This window comes from Alosa pseudoharengus, unplaced genomic scaffold (genome assembly GCF_046254945.1).
Source record: "Alosa pseudoharengus isolate Yale_2024_CS ecotype anadromous, Long Island Sound unplaced genomic scaffold, YU_APseudo_1.1 YU_APseudo_1.1_scf_1, whole genome shotgun sequence".
NCBI classification, from domain to species: domain Eukaryota; kingdom Metazoa; phylum Chordata; class Actinopteri; order Clupeiformes; family Clupeidae; genus Alosa; species Alosa pseudoharengus.
Window position 1 is genome coordinate 5,848,977 of NW_027468564.1, and position 17,926 is coordinate 5,866,902.

The window sequence follows — 17,926 nt, forward strand, 5'->3', positions numbered from 1 at the left end:
ATATCCACTTAAAGCAACACCAAAGAGTTTTTTTGTACCTTAAAATAATGTTTCCAAAATCGTTTCAGTGGTTCATCAACTCGTTACAGGGTGAACGGCACTCTCTGCCTTCGCTTCGCGGCCCTCTATCGGCTATAACCGCACTATGTAAGTTTGCCGGATCGGGTAGTGGATCTGTAGTTCGATAGAATGAGACATGAGAAACTAGAAATTTCACTTGCATCTGATGTCGCAATACATCGTACTTTCATAAAATCATGCAACATATTCTACCTTGTCTGTGGACATTGTTATTTGCAAAGCTGGTACTGGATAAACAAATAGTGCGTGCAACAGAGGAAAAGTTCTTTGGTGTTGCTTTAAACAAACAAGTACAAATCATGCGCTACTGTACTAACGCTATTTCTTTCTTGAAATAATCTACTTCCATGTCAGTTCTTTCAGCCTCTTCCTTCCTGAGGATGGTTTGTAGTGCTAGGTTTAATCAATATATCATAGAGATATTGCTTATTACATATTGTTGAAGACTATCTTTTTTTTTTAATTTCCCCTTCCTACCCAGAACATCAGCCGTATGAAACCTGCTGGCGGGCCTGATCTGGCCCCCGGGCCTTATGTTTGACACCCCTGAGGTAGGGGAATGTTTATAAGAGTTCACTTCAGTGATGGTTTGTGTGTGTGTGGTGTTTGTGTTGATTAGAGTTCCCTTCAGTGATGGTGTGTGTGTGTGTGTGTGTGTGTATGCAGGTAGAGGAGCTGATGAGAGGGGTGAGCTTCATCTTTCTGGACGCTGCTGGCGTGGGCTGTAAAGGAGGTGTGTGCTGTAAAGGAGGTGTGGGCTGTAAAGGAGGTGTGTGGTGTAAAGGAGGTGTGTGCTGTAAAGGAGGTGTGTGCTGTAAAGGAGGTGTAAAGGAGGTGTGGGCTGTAAAGGAGGTGTGGGCTGTAAAGGAGGTGTGTGCTGTAAAGGAGGTGTGGGCTGTAGAGGAGGTGTGGGCTGTAAAGGAGGTGTAAAGGGGGTGTAAAGGAGGTGTGGGCTATAAAGGAGGTGTGGGCTGTAGAGGAGGTGTGGGCTGTAAAGGAGGTGTGGGCTGTAAAGGAGGTGTAAAGGAGGTGTGGGCTGTAGAGGAGGTGTGGGCTGTAAAGGAGGTGTAAAGGAGGTGTAAAGGAGGTGTGGGCTGTAAAGGAGGTGTGGGCTGTAACGGAGGTGTAAAGGAGGTGTGGGCTGTAAAGGAGGTGTAAAGGAGGTGTGGGCTGTAAAGGAGGTGTGGGCTATAAAGGAGGTGTGGGCTGTAAAGGAGGTGTGTGCTGTAAAGGAGGTGTGGGCTATAGAGGAGGTGTGGGCTGTAAAGGAGGTGTGGGCTGTAAAGGAGGTGTAGAGGAGGTGTGGGCTGTAAAGGAGGTGTGGGCTGTAGAGGAGGTGTGGGCTGTAAAGGAGGTGTAAAGGGGGTGTAAAGGAGGTGTGGGCTATAAAGGAGGTGTGGGCTGTAGAGGAGGTGTGGGCTGTAAAGGAGGTGTGGGCTGTAAAGGAGGTGTAAAGGAGGTGTGGGCTGTAGAGGAGGTGTGGGCTGTAAAGGAGGTGTAAAGGAGGTGTAAAGGAGGTGTGGGCTGTAAAGGAGGTGTGGGCTGTAACGGAGGTGTAAAGGAGGTGTGGGCTGTAAAGGAGGTGTAAAGGAGGTGTGGGCTGTAAAGGAGGTGTGGGCTATAAAGGAGGTGTGGGCTGTAAAGGAGGTGTAAAGGAGGTGTGGGCTGTAAAGGAGGTGTGTGCTGTAAAGGAGGTGTGGGCTATAGAGGAGGTGTGGGCTGTAAAGGAGGTGTGGGCTGTAAAGGAGGTGTAGAGGAGGTGTGGGCTGTAAAGGAGGTGTGGGCTATAGAGGAGGTGTGGGCTGTAAAGGAGGTGTGGGCTGTAGAGGAGGTGTGGGCTGTAAAGGAGGTATAAAGGGGGTGTAAAGGAGGTGTGGGCTATAAAGGAGGTGTGGGCTGTAGAGGAGGTGTGGGCTGTAAAGGAGGTGTGGGCTGTAAAGGAGGTGTAAAGGAGGTGTGGGCTGTAGAGGAGGTGTGGGCTGTAAAGGAGGTGTAAAGGAGGTGTGGGCTGTAAAGGAGGTGTGGGCTGTAACGGAGGTGTAAAGGAGGTGTGGGCTGTAAAGGAGGTGTAAAGGAGGTGTGGGCTGTAAAGGAGGTGTGGGCTATAAAGGAGGTGTGGGCTGTAAAGGAGGTGTGGGCTATAAAGGAGGTGTGGGCTGTAAAGGAGGTGTAAAGGAGGTGTGGGCTGTAAAGGAGGTGTAAAGGAGGTGTGGGCTGTAAAGGAGGTGTGGGCTATAAAGGAGGTGTGGGCTGTAAAGGAGGTGTGGGCTATAAAGGAGGTGTGGGCTGTAAAGGAGGTGTAAAGGAGGTGTGGGCTGTAAAGGAGGTGTGTGCTGTAAAGGAGGTGTGGGCTATAGAGGAGGTGTGGGCTGTAAAGGAGGTGTGGGCTGTAAAGGAGGTGTAGAGGAGGTGTGGGCTGTAAAGGAGGTGTGGGCTATAGAGGAGGTGTGGGCTGTAAAGGAGGTGTGGGCTGTAAAGGAGGTGTAGAGGAGGTGTGGGCTGTAAAGGAGGTGTGGGCTGTAAAGGAGGTGTGGGCTGTAAAGGAGGTGTAGAGGAGGTGTGGGCTGTAAAGGAGGTGTGGGCTGTAAAGGAGGTGTGGGCTGTTAAGGAGGTGTGGGCTGTAAAGGAGGTGTGGGCTGTTAAGGAGGTGTAAATGAGGTGTGGGCTGTAAAGGAGGTGTAGGCTGTAAAGGAGGTGTAAAGGAGGTGTGGGCTGTAAAGGCCCCTGTAGTGTTTCCAAATGGCAGCAGGTAGAGGAGCTGATGAGAGGGGTGTGTGTGTGTGTATGTGTGTGTGTGCAGGTAGAGGAGCTGATGAGAGGGGTGTGTGTGTGTGTATGTGTGTGTGTGCAGGTAGAGGAGCTGATGAGAGGGGTGTGTGTGTGTATGTGTGTGTGCTGGTAGAGGAGCTGATGAGAGGGGTGTGTGTGTGTGTGTGTGTGTGTGTGTGCAGGTAGAGGAGCTGATGAGAGGGGTGTGTGTGTGTGTATGTGTGTGTGCAGGTAGAGGAGCTGATGAGAGGGGTGTGTGTGTGTGTGTGTGTGCAGGTAGAGGAGCTGATGAGAGGGGTGTGTGTGTGTCTGTGTGCAGGTAGAGGAGCTGGTGAGAGGGGTGTGTGTGTGTGTGTGTGTGCAGGTAGAGGAGTTGATGAGAGGGGTGTGTGTGTGTGCAGGTAGAGGAGCTGATGAGAGGGGTGTGTGTGTGTGCAGGTAGAGGAGCTGATGAGAGGGGTGTGTGTGTGTGTGCAGGTAGAGGAGCTGATGAGAGGGGTGTGTGTGTGTGTGTGTGCAGGTAGAGGAGCTGATGAGAGGGGTGTGTGTGTGTGCAGGTAGAGGAGCTGATGAGAGGGGTGTGTGTGTGTGTGTGTGCAGGTAGAGGAGCTGATGAGAGGGGTGTGTGTGTGTGTGCAGGTAGAGGAGCTGATGAGAGGGGTGTGTGTGTGTGTGTGTGCAGGTAGAGGAGCTGATGAGAGGGGTGTGTGTGTGTGTGTGTGCAGGTAGAGGAGCTGATGAGAGGGGTGTGTGTGTGTGTGTGTGCAGGTAGAGGAGCTGATGAGAGGGGGGAGGTTCATCTGTCAGGACGCTGCTGGCTCTGTGGACTGGAGGCAGCGTGTTCTGAAGACGTCGTCCAGTGTGGGCAGGAGGAGGCCGAGGATTTTACCGGAACGTGTTCATGACTCTCTGGAGACTTTTCCTTTCAGCTGCTGTGCAGTTTGTGTACCGTGCTGTGATGCTGTATGTTAAAACACTCTCAATAGAGCCCTGATATAACAGACAGACAGATGGGGTTACTGCATGTTAAAACACTCTCAATAGAGCCCTGATAACAGGTGGGGTTACTGCATGTTAAAACACTCTCAATAGAGCCCTGATAACAGGTGTGGTTACTCCATGTTAAAACACTCTCAATAGAGCCCTGATAACAGGCCTTGAGCTGCTCTGCAGACAGACAGGTGGGTTTATTGGAGTGTCCTGAGGACGTGGAGACGTTTTTTATTTTTATCAGAGCAGTGGAGTTGGCTGACCATGTAAGGTCATCATCATCATCATCATCATCAACTTTATAACCATTCAGAAGACACAGACAGCAGAGATAGACTAAGAGCAGTGTGGTATTAAAACTTGTTTGTCTGTTTTGTCAGTTGACAAGGACAAGGTCTCACAAACTGTATCTGTAAGTATATTTGTATAGTACTATTCACCTCAGTGTCATGCTCAAAGACACCTTGACACAAGGCCAGGAAGAGTGACTTTAATTGCATTACATTCACCTCCCATACAAACAAGCCTCAGTGTAGCTGCTGCTAGTCTCCTCATACAAACAGGCCTCAGTGTAGCTGCTGCTAGTCTCCTCCCATACAAACAAGCCTCAGTGTAGCTGCTGCTAGTCTCCTCATACAAACAAGCCTCAGTGTAGCTGCTGCTAGTCTCCTCATACAAACAAGCCTCAGTGTGTTCTCCTGTTGACCACTAGATGGCGCCATATCACTGCACTGTGGGCTCAGACTGACTAGTTTGAATTGTACAGTGAGCTGGGACCAGCTGCTGATGCTATCACACATGTGGCCAGTCACATTTAGAGATCATATGCAATGGTGAGACTAATTAATGATAAATAAAAAACATTTCTGCAGTGAAACATTTAAACTATTATCTTATGACTATCTATCTATAAAGCAAGAAGCGTCTGTGTGTGTGTGTGTGTGTGTGTCTGTGGCACGCATATCTCGCTGACCGTTTGTCAGACTGATTACAAACTTGGCAGGCGTCTTGCTACGGGCATGAGTAAGTGCACTGCCGAATTTGACGTTGTTTGAATAAGAAATGCAAAATATATCGTTAAATAGCCTATATCGGTAAAGGAAGCACGCATTGGCTTTCGCCGCTAGCCACTCCCCCTCCCACACAGCACTGTAGGACTGTAAGCCACCAGTGAGGATAGAAGCAGGGCTTTGGCAGAATTGGATCAGTGTAGGTTACACGGGTAAAAACTTAAGCGAGTGCAAGATAACTCCACGGATTTTGCAACAACACGCCAACATGCCAACACACACAGGTAGGCTATATGCAGTGGCTCTTCAAAATGACGTAAAAAATTATGTGCAATAAGCGGACACTTCGAATAGCCCAGGCTACTTTGGACTGTCTTTAGACTTTGAATAAGCACACGACAATTCAAACTGCAAGGTCCTAAATTGAAACGAGCGATAATGGTCCCGAATCAAAGAACGTCCCAGAATGCCACACATGCAAAGCATAACCAGCGACAAGCAACGAGTGGCAGACAGTGTGATGTCACTTATGAATAGCCCAGGCTACTTTGGACTGTCTTTAGACTTTAAATAAACAAACGACAATTCCAACTGCAAGGTCCTAAATTGAAACGAGCGATAATGGTCCCGAATTAAAGGAACACGCCACCCAAAATCAGTAGTGATATATGTTCTTACCTTAAATTTCACGAGTTGAGTCGTACCTCTCCCGCGTCGGTAGGTGCACTCAAACGCTCTGTCGCGCGGCGCGAATGTGTTAGCATGTTGCTATGCTAGCGGGCTCTGCCGTGGCCGTAGAGAGAGGCACATAGCAGTATTCAAACACCTCCACGTTTTACCTACTTAAATACAGTTGCACGAGTAGTTGATGAAAAATGTTAGGGCACACAACATGAAACGTGACGATTTTCCAAGCGAATAAACAGGAGAACTACAATGTGTGGCGCAATAGCACTTGGGAGTACTTCGACCTAGCGTGGTAATATTATTAACACCTAATTGTAGATCCTATCCACCACAGAGTTTAGAATCCATGCTGGATCGACCCTCTGCCTCTCCCTCCCCTCTGAGCGAGAGAGGCACACACACGAGAGATGCGCAGATGGGCTATTATTTCAACCATAACTGCATAGCAAAACTTATCATCCATCAGCCATCCATCAGCACCAAAGTTTGTTGACCAATTTTCAAAACTGCACCCGCCCACCATCCGCTGGTTGTTTTAATGTAGGCTATATGGGTGATGCAGCGCTGCTGACGTGAGGCTAGAAAGCCCTTGCCTGTTCTAGAAAGACTGATCTAATGCAGCAAATATATTAAAAGGCAAAAGTCGTACATTGGCTAGGCCTATCCCCAGAATATCAGCAGCAAACTCAGTCTCTGTCGCGCAAAACTCCAGTCTCCAAATAAAACGCACATCTGCCTGTTGCCTATTCTGCCAGCTTGTGACAATATATCGTCCAAAATGCTTGATTGCATTGCATTCTCCACATTTTTAGCTAAATTTTCATGTACCACATCAGCATTTTTGTTCAGTGAATCTTTTGTAAATTGCTTTACAATTACCGTCGGGCCCTTGTCAGCAGACTTCGGCTTGCCTCTTGCCATATTCACTCCTTGTCTTCCGATGTCATTTCTGAGTCATCTACAGATGTTCACCTCCCTAAATAGAACCAACTTCAACCTGTGTTATATCCTAGATGAGACTGCCTGGGTTATTTAATAGGCATTTAAAAGAGAGACAGAGAGTGATATGACTAAGAAATGACATCGGGCGATGGCAGTGCGAGATGTTCGAACGTAAGAGCTAAAACTTCTACAAACTCACTAACATCCACAGCGGAAAAAGAAGGTAAGAAAAATAGTCGGAAAACTTAGATGTGTAAGGCAAGCAAGCAAGTTTGGCGGTTGTTACTAAAAATGTGAACATGCACGTTGCATTGTTGTGCGGTGGACTTTCAGAATGAATGGAGTCGGAGTTTCTTTAATATCGAGGCGTCATATTTGTCCGATGGCCTGCTATAAAATGAATTGCGATGTCTGTCTGAAAAAGACGCGCTCGTGCAGTCAAAATGAATGGGAGTCTTCAGAACAGGCTTGTCAGTCAACCTGACATAACAGTGTGTAAAGTAGCCTATAATGTGAATGACTTGTTATTTTATCAAGGATTTCTTTCTTTTTGCAAAAAATAAAGTACAATAGGCATTAATTAGTAGGCCAGGAGCATGCTGAAATTATGTGGCAAATTGCGTTTTTTATTACAATGATAAAATTGTAAAAGGACGTGACCGAAGCTGAGGCAAGCCAGGCAATAGGCCTATAGGCCCGACGGTAATTGTAAAGCAATTTACAAAAGATTCACTGAACAAAAATGCTGATGTGGTACATGAAAATGTAGCTAAAAATGTGGAGAATGCAATGCAATCAAGCATTTTGGACGATATATTGTCACAAGCTGGCAGAATAGGCAACAGGCCGATGTGCGTTTTATTTGGAGACTGTTTTGCGCGACAGAGACTGAGTTTGCTGCTGATATTCTGGGGATAGGCCTAGCCAATGTACGACTTTTGCCTTTTAATATATTTGCTGCATTAGATCAGTCTTTCTAGAACAGGCAAGGGCTTTCTAGCCTCACGTCAGCAGCGCTGCATCACCCATATAGCCTACATTAAAACAACCAGCGGATGGTGGGCAGGTGCAGTTTTGAAAATTGGTCAACAAACTTTGGTGCTGATGGATGGCTGATGGATGATAAGTTTTGCTATGCAGTTATGGTTGAAATAATAGCCCATCAGCTCATCTCTAGTGTGTGTGGCTGAGGGTCATCCAGCATGGATTCTAAACTCTGTGGTGGATAGGATCTACAATTAGGTGTTAATAATATTACCACGCTAGGTCGAAGTACTCCCAAGTGCTATTGCGCCACACATTGTAGTTCTCATGTTTATTCGCTTGGAAAATCGTCACGTTTCATGTTGTGTGCCCTAACATTTTTCATCAACTACTCGTGCAACTGTATTTAAGTAGGTAAAACGTGGAGGTGTTTGAATACTGCTATGTGCCTCTCTCTACGGCCACGGCAGAGCCCGCTAGCATAGCAACATGCTAACACATTCGCACCGCGCGACAGAGCGTTTGAGTGCACCTACCGACGCGGGAGAGGTACGACTCAACTCGTGAAAGTTACGGTAAGAACATATATCACTACTGATTTTGGGTGGCGTGTTCCTTTAAAGAACGTCTCAGAATGCCACACATGCAAAGCATAACCAGCGACAAGCAACAAGTGGCAGACAGAGTGTGATGTCACTTATAGGCCACCAGAGACTGTTTTTGAGTCACACCGTTGCAAATTCCATATGATGCATAGTTCCACAAAATGGTTTGTTTTCTCTATCATCAAGTTATTCAATAGGCTAAGCATATAGCCTTGACTCAAAACAGCTGTTAGGATTATGTCATTTTGATTTGTAAAAAATGTCACATGCAGCCATGCTTAAATTCTGCTCACTTCACATTTATTATATTATTATATTATCTGTAGGCCTATTCATTATTGAATGCTTACCTGGAATTATGTTTTTCCCTATCATCCTATTATTAAAGCAGGCCTACCTGCAGGCATGTAATTGGGCTACAGGAATAGCATGTTTGAACGGGCACTGCACTAGTTTATTTAAAAAACAACCATTTAAAAGACAAACTCACTCAAAAACACAGATTAATCAGCATCGATTCATTGAAGTAAATACAATTACAATATAAAAACATCATCAAATAATGAATGGAAATCAACTCAAAACTCCATTTGGCTCCTACACCACTCTGTCTCTGTCCTGCCATGCCCCATTCACACAAACACACACACATACACACACACACACACACACACACACACACACACACACACTTTGATGTAAGCCATTTTAACAACACCATCAAGCAATATGGTTAAAAACAGAGAGAGCAATACAAATCCTAATTATACATATTTTACAATAGATGGTGATAGATGTTAATATATTGTCCAACTCATCAGCTGCCATCAATCAGTGGCATCAATCAGTGGCATCAATGACAAGCCTCTACCAGTGAGCCAGGCTGCATGAGAGACAGAGGCCTCTATTCTGTACCAGCAGCCATATAGTCCTTGAGCCAGAGGTGTTGGTGGGTACTATCTTAGGGGAAGAAGTCTCAGTGATTTTTAACAAGGTATGCCAGCGTAGAGGTAGACAATAAGTAATTATGACATTGCATTGGTACCTTTTTGTAGTATTACCTTGTTTATGTCTATTATACGCTTATGCAGGGATATATTACAGGTGAATACAATCTTAACTAATAGACATCCCCACACAACAGCTGATTAAACTTGAAATATTTCTAAAGTTATCTAAATGTTATGATTAAATATGGAAATGAGCCATTATATGAAAATGAAATAGCCAATAATTGGCATACAGTACAGAAATCTTAACATTGGATAAAGTTCAAAATTCTTCTTTTTGTTTCTCATTTTGGTGAAATTACACAACACACACACAGATACACAGACACACACACACACACACACACACACACACTGATCAGCCAGAGATGATTGACAGCATGCAGCATGGACTCGGCATGTAAGAAACTCTCACACATGCACAATGTGGAGAGCAGCACAGATCACCAAGTGGAGAAATATCACCAACATGGAGCCAGGTTTCGGTCAGAAATATTAAGAAACTACAATGTGGAGAGCAGCACAGATCACCAAGTGGAGAAATATCACCAACATGGGGCCAGGTTTGTGAGATGAAATCATGTCATTTAGGATGAAGGTCTTATTGGTTAGAGAGACTGAGCATTTATAAGGGCAAATAAAAGTAAAGGTTTCATTCATTCAAATGTACTGCTGATGGCTACACTGATGGCTGTAACCAGATGGACCCAGAGAATGTTAACCCTTTAGCCGCCAGGGTTTAAAAAGAATAAATTGGATTTGTACATCAAAATTTCAAAAGGCCATGGCTTGCAAGTGGTCAGAGATAAAGTCCTACTGTAAATGTGAAAATCATTTAGTATGAACAGAAGTTTATGAAGGGGGTAAATTTACTCATCTAATTTGCATATTATGACGTCACTGGATGGTAACCACCGTGAATTATGTACATTTCAGTAAATACTAGATGTTGAACATATTTGAGCAGTTTTACTTTCTTTTTTTGTCATTTCACCGACATAACAAATGAACAGGAATACAGTCACATGTAAACCAACAATAGTAAACTATTACTATAATCACAAACCCTATGCTACTATAAAATAAAGTAGCCTGGTCAAATCAGTTCCATATCGCGGGTGACTTTGTAGTTCTTCAGAGTCCTATTTTTACAACCCCTGCTGTCTATACCACGTCCATTACGGACACTATCATCACTATTGCCACTGGCACCTCCAGCTATGTTGGGCAAAGGGTCGAAATAAGCATGGTATGCTTAGTGGACACTGTCGCAAAGACGTACCTCCATTCACAGACGCACCGTGACTATCAGTCAATAGACGATCGATCATATTCTCCAAAAGGCAGATATTCTCCTTCAGAATCAGAATAGGTGAATAACAGATACAAGACTTCATCACATGTGAATTTTTTTTTCAACACTAGCTAGCTAACGTAACGTGGCTGCCGCCAAAAAGACGTAGCCCACAATAGCTCGATTAGATACCATCTTAGACAACACTCTAGCATTACTTGCAGAAATTATCTATTAATACAACTTATGTATATACGTATTTGAACCAGTGTGGAAGACAAACATGTTATTTTATATTAAAACACAAAATTATTCACGGAGCATTCTCTATGCACAGCTTACCTCCAGCAGACTAGTTCTGACTGGAGTACGGGAAGCGCAAATGCTCAAAATATTGAAATGCAAAGTAGAAATGAAAATACAATTGCAGTCGCAATGTCTCAGGTTTTAAACTCATGTGAATGGGTACGACATATGAAAACATTTTAAACATATAAAAACCAGTGTATATAAAAATAGAGATTACAATAACAATGTAGATCATAATTTTGAAAGAATTCACTTTATGTAAGTGAGGTTATTTTCAACTCTGTTACACAAGTCCCTCCACTCGGCGGCCATATAGCAACGCTTTTTGGACACTCATCGGGCATCCTATTCAGCAGAAATGCGCGTGCGCAAGGTTTCACGACACCAATCTTGCTCCAGCGGCGAGTTCACAACACATGATTGGGAAGATGTCTTCACAACATACCATATAATTTGGCTCAATGTATTCACATCACACCACATGATTGGCTCAATGTATTCACATGTCAACGTTTTGCCGAGGAAGGGGTGGGATATGTGTTACAAACTAACCCCATGCATTTCTATGGAGGATTTTTTGAGAGCTGTGTCTCCGCATTAGAGAGTCTCTGATGACGGTGTAAGAGCCACTGCACACCCTCCCCCACTCTGTCTCGGGGGTGTGCCAACGCGAGTATGACTTTGTGCTTCTATGGCAACTGTTGAACATGAACCCAGGAAGTAAACTGGTTGCAAGAGTAGGCCTCTGGTTTCTGACAAACTTATGCAACCACGAGAGACCCTGAATGTGATAGGAACCAGTGTCTTTCCAGAAGCATTTTTTTTGTTTCAACAGGATGTCTCAAAGTTTAGCCTAGTTAAAAATAGCCGCTCTTACAAGATTTTGGTAGCTAACCATTTCGTCAAGAAGAAAAATCAATAGCAAACTGTTCCCAACTGAACAGTCCTTATAGCGCTGTGAACCGCTCCTGGCTGTGCTTGGCAAATCCGCCATCATAATAGCAATCCGACATGGAACAAGCGCGCCTGTTGTTAAAGGCAATGTGAGATGACGCTCTGATTGTTTTTTTTGCACATTACGCCCAAACCACACCCATGAGTAATGTAGCTACTTCAGACCACCCCATTTAACATAAGCTGCAACATGAGCTATAGCCTACACATGTCTGCTACATGTTACAATAGCAACCTAACTTAGCTGAACATAGCATGACCTCACCACATTAGCACTACTGATGAATATGTAACAGGTAAGTACAGCATAATATGGTAAACAATTCACATACGCATACATAATAAGAAACAGGGCACTGTTCGACATTCAAAGGGAATGGAACCTAACATTTATGTGTGGCAACATAAGCATTGCACTCGCGGTAAACATACACTCGCTGTAAACATGCACTCGCGGTAAAATGCACGCGCGAATCGCGTGCCTCACACTTACGATATTTCTTAAATTACTTGATACATTACACCGAACACAATACAGATACTCACTTGTTACTGAACGCACAAAAGTAGGAAATACATCATGAAATATGTATAATCATTTAAACAGCACACTCAGTCAATTAAAGGGGAATTCCGGTGTGATATTAAACCTTTAGGCGCCAGGTTTTAAAAAAAACATCATTCGATTTTTACATACAAATTTCAAAAGGCCATGGCTTGAAAGTGGTCAGAGATAAAGTCCTACTGTAAATGTGAAAATCATTGAGTATGAACGCAAGTTTATGAAGGGTGTAAATGCACACATCTAATTTGCACATTATGACGTCACTGGATGACAACCACCTCGAATTATTGACGCGAACATGAGGCATACTCCAATTTCTGTTGTCATTAAGGTTAGCGCCTGCGCACTACGGATAAACTGTGATACCAACTGGGGGCGGTACGTCGAGCCTGAAAGTAGGACACAACCACCAAAGAAGCCTGAAACGCCTGAAGAAAAGAACATGGGATGTGCGAGCACTGATAGAAGGTAGAGCTAGTGAAGGAGTGTTCCACACGTATGTGCAAAAGATGCGGCTGTTAGATGAGGAGAATGAGGAGATGCAGGGAAGTATGATAAGTTGGCCCATCGCATCGCTCCATTTATCATCCACCAGAACATACACAGCACACCTGTTAGTATAGCTGATAGACTTGCTTATAGCTTACTTGCTTATTAGGCTACTTATAGCTGAGTGACTCAGTGCCTCGAGGGCTGCAATGTTGGTGCGATACAAAGTAAATACATTTTTCTGGATGACAACCACCTCGAATTATGCACATTTCAGTAAATACTGGATGTTGAACATATATTTGAGCAGTTTTGCTTACTTTTTTGTCATTTCACCCACATAACACCTGAACAGGAAAGCAGTCACATGTAAACCAACAATAGTAAACTATTACTATAACCACAAACCTTATTCTACTATACAATAAAGTAGCCTGGTCAAATCAGTTCCTATCGTGGGTGACTTTGTAGTTTTCAGAGCCCTATTTTTACTACCCCTGCTGTCTTTACTACATCCATTACGGACACTATCATCACCTTTACCACTGGCACCTTCAGCTACGTTGGGCAGAGGGTCGACATAAGCATGGTATGCTTAGTGAACACTGACGCAAAGACGCACCTCCATTCACAGACGTACCGTGACTAGACGATCGCTCATATTCTCCAAAAGGCAGATATTCTCCTTCAGAATCAGACTAGGTAAATAACAGACCCAAAACTTCATCACATGTGAACTTTTACTTCAACATTTTGGTGTATTTCTGCTTCAATTTGTGCGAAACTATGGTCTGCATTGCTTCCGTGTTATGGAAGAAATGCACGTCTTCTTATGTGTTTCTCGTGTGTAATCGCGTGTAATACCACGTCCATTACGGACACTATCATCACTATTACCACTGGCACCTACAGCTATGTTGGGCAGAGGGTCGAAATAAGCATGGTATGTGAACACTGTCAGTGAACACTGGTAGTGAACACTGTCGCAATGACGCCAAGACGCACCTCCATTCACAGACGCTCCGTGACTATCACTGCCAATAGACGATCGATCGTATCCTCCAAAATGCAGATTTTATCCTTTAGAATCAGAACAGATGAATAAAAGACCCGATACTTCATCACACGTGAATTTTTTTTTCAACATTTGGTGTATTTCTGCTTCAATTTGTGCAAAACTATGGCCCGCATCGCTTCCGCGTTATGGAGGAAATGCACGCCTTCTTTGTGTGATTCTCGCGTGTTTCTCTCGTGCTTCCTCAACATTTTGAAAAAAAAAAAGGTTGAGCTTGAATCGAAGCTCTGGGTGTCTGCCAACTAGTGGTGGAGAGTACAAATGAGATTTGTCACCGTACATGGATCTATGGTCTGTTTTAATCAGTGACGTTGTTTGTCGCAATTTTGCGACTTTGGCGGGTAAAGGGTTAACCTAAAGTGTGTTGAGACATGATACCTAGTGTGAACGTATGTCTCATAGCTCATCTCGGCTTATCCCCTGCACTCAGAAATCTGGCGCTAGTTAGCCGATGCTACCAACAGTTTTTCGATGGGGGTGCCTCGGGCATCGGCCTAGCCATGCAAATAAATCACTGTTTTACACCATTTATGAGGCTCAAAGTAGCTTCACACTAGACTTCCGTAGACTTCCGAGGGCCTTGACATTTAAAACGAGACATTAAGAACTTTAAAAAAGCACTGGTAGTTTATTTACAAGACGATTTATGCAGACAGTACCTTCAGGAAGTTTACCGTTCGCCGTCATCTTGAATTTAAATTCCTGCTTTTTTAAAATGTGCTGCCACAGGGTTTTTCTCATCCCCACATCTGATGTTGCTACGATGTTCCCTACGTGTGCGGAGAGCCCTACAAGTCTTTCCAACGTGTCCAAGACCACAGGGGCATTTAATTAAATAAACAACAAAAGTGGTGTTGCAAGTAATGATGCCCCGGAACTTAATATGTTTGCCACTGTGTGGTTGTGTGTATGTTTTGCATCTTGTGGTGTATCCACACTGTGCATACCCCCCACATTTGTAGTTACCATCTGGGATGTTGATGGTTCCTGTGAGTTTACTTACAGGAATATGGGCCCTCACTACCTGGTCTCTAATATTGGGTGGACGTCTGAAAACCAGTCTAGGTGGCTCTTTGTAAATATTTTTCAGTTTAGGATCAGACTCCACTATATGCCAGTGCTTGCGTATTAACTTCTTGAACTCAAACCCAAAGGGGAATAACTAGTCACACAGAAGGGGGAACTACCCAGTAAACAAAATAAAGTCCTGGCGACGTCCCCTAAAGGTCCCCTGGCGAACATCACCTCCTCGACATTGTGTAGGGTTCCCTTGACATCCCGCGGACCTGTTTTCGGGACGTCTAAAAGACGTCCCCGAGACTTTGAGGGGACGTTCTTTAATGGTCACCGCGACGTTATGCGCGCAACGTTTATATTTCCACAATGGTAAAAAAAATAATAAATGAAACGTGATTGCGCGGTATTGCATTCTGTAGGCTTCATAGGCTGCTAGGAGAGAGATTGTCGTAACATGTGATCGCATTTATGATTTGCCTGACAATTACACAATCAGTTAAGGAAATGGTATACTCCTCCGTCACATTTGCGCGTGTCGAAGACGTGCGTCATTTTTGACGCGAACATGAGGCATACTCCAATTTCTGTTGTCATTAAGGTTAGCGCCTGCGCACTACGGATAAACTGTGATACCAACTGGGGGCGGTACGTCGAGCCTGAAAGTAGGACACAACCACCAAAGAAGCCTGAAACGCCTGAAGAAAAGAACATGGGATGTGCGAGCACTGATAGAAGGTAGAGCTAGTGAAGGAGTGTTCCACACGTATGTGCAAAAGATGCGGCTGTTAGATGAGGAGAATGAGGAGATGCAGGGAAGTATGATAAGTTGGCCCATCGCATCGCTCCATTTATCATCCACCAGAACATACACAGCACACCTGTTAGTATAGCTGATAGACTTGCTTATAGCTTACTTGCTTATTAGGCTACTTATAGCTGAGTGACTCAGTGCCTCGAGGGCTGCAATGTTGGTGCGATACAAAGTAAATACATTTTTCTAAACACAGCAGTGCCATGGTAAGAAAGAGTTGTGCGTACAGATGTCCTCAATTAAATTTGTATTGAGGCTTCACACCTGCCTCATACCAAAAAGTATGAACCAAAGACCTGTAATTATGACGTGTCAATAAAAGTTTTGAAGTAGCCTAGTTCTTTGTGTTTGTGTCTAATGTTAATGTCTCACTGTGATAATGGGTGCATCTAGAGCGAGAGGTAGTAGGTTACATTCCTTCAATTATTATTATGATAACGCATTATCCGGTGTTGACAGGCGAGTTTCGAGATTTGAGCATTGTTCAGGAGTAGGTGATAATGAGTGCACCTGGGAGAGGTAGGCTACATTCCTTTTATTATTAGTATCATTATTGATAGCGCATTATATACGGAACAGGCGAGAATGCATCTCGATCAACAAGTGTTACTGGGTTTCGCCAGAGCCTTGTAGATAGATACCTTTAAATGGCTCTGGGTTTTGCGTTTTGATTTCAGCATTGTTCAGTAATAGCTGCTAGGCTACGCTCATTTTTAAAAGATGCATTTAATCCAAAGTCATGTCAGCTCTCTATGCAGGGAGTAGGGCTGTCACTTTTTATTCGAACATGACGTGAAATATCCGTAGTCGAACTACTGTATAAATAAACTATTCGGTTTTTAGTGCCATGTGTAGCGCATTTCTACAGTCTATGATTAGTTTGTTTTTTATTTTATTGTTTGCCATCTCATTCAGTGCTCTATGATCCAGGGCTCATGACCAAATCAAGCCAATAATAGAAGTTCGCCTAAAAAAAACAAAAAACAAACGGCCTTCTTTGCCCATATAAGGAGATCCGGTTGTTAATTGAAGCTAACTACCTATGGCAAGTTGCATTGCAAGTTAGCTCTGAGGTAGCAAAAATCTAAGTGTGCCGCTTTCACGTACCGGAGATCACAGTATCCACTCGAAGGCAGAGGACAAAAGTGTGTTCAGGAAAACGTCTGCATTTCAGACTTTTTCATCCCCGCGAGAGTTTAACAGGTGCGATAATTCAAAATCCCCATGTTATTTTTCCATAGGAAAAATCGCCAGATACCGGATGTCAAAGATGGCAGCTTTGTAAGCGAACTTCAGAGGTCTATAGCCAGTAGCCTAGCCACAATAATGACTGGAGCCAGAGCCCATGCAGCCACCCTGTTTTGAAAATGGAAGATAACACACAGAACGGCCAGCCTGAGCGGACAATTACTTCCCCAACTCATCTAAAATGTGTTGTCTTGAAATACTTTGGGTTCTACACCATAGATGGTGAAGTAACCGTTAAAGATAATGTTAAAGAATCTGTATCTGTGGATTGTGGCTTTACATCGGTCGAAGTTGACTCCATGTCGAGGTGTTTCATGCAACTCGATAGCCAGGCAAGCTGAGGACAGGCGCTCTGCTCCATCGTCGTTATGTTAACCAAACAAGTCTTCTTCTGTCTAGGTTTGTTTCAAGGTTTTAAGTGTTGTTCTTCTATGAGGTCCACCTACTGGAGGGGAGTGTTACAGCAGTTCCGTTTCACACATGCGCAGTCTACGCGTCAAAGTGATGCGCGGTCTTAAATTTCGGTCGACTTAAAAACGTGACGCATGCCGTAAAAATGACGCAATTCTTGTCACGCGGTCACCAGTGCCACGTGCGCGGGACGCAGATGCGGGACCATATCATAGCCCTTACACTTACTTCATGTTTTCACATAGGCCAGTCATGCATGATATCACGTCCTCCTTATGCATTATACTGATAGTGAGTAGACATGGACCTTTATACCGGGCTGATAATTTCACATCTACGGGGTCTTTTTCTTAATTAAAAAGATTTTTTAATGTGCATACCCCATAGCATATTGTTCAAAACATCATCAGAGTAGGCCTAGGCTAGCCTAAGCTAAATTATTCAAACCATATTGTTTCAAAATTCAAAACAAACTAATAATAGCCTAAAATGCGTAAATTAATCGCAATGCATGCTGGGAAGCAAAACGCAACATGAAATATAACCAAATACAACTAGAATGCATTGACGTTATATCCACTCTAAGGCGTTTTCTTGAACCTGTGATCAAATAGGGACAGCCTAATAGCCTATGTAAGCCTATCTTCCTGGAACATTGCAGATAAAGAAAAATGT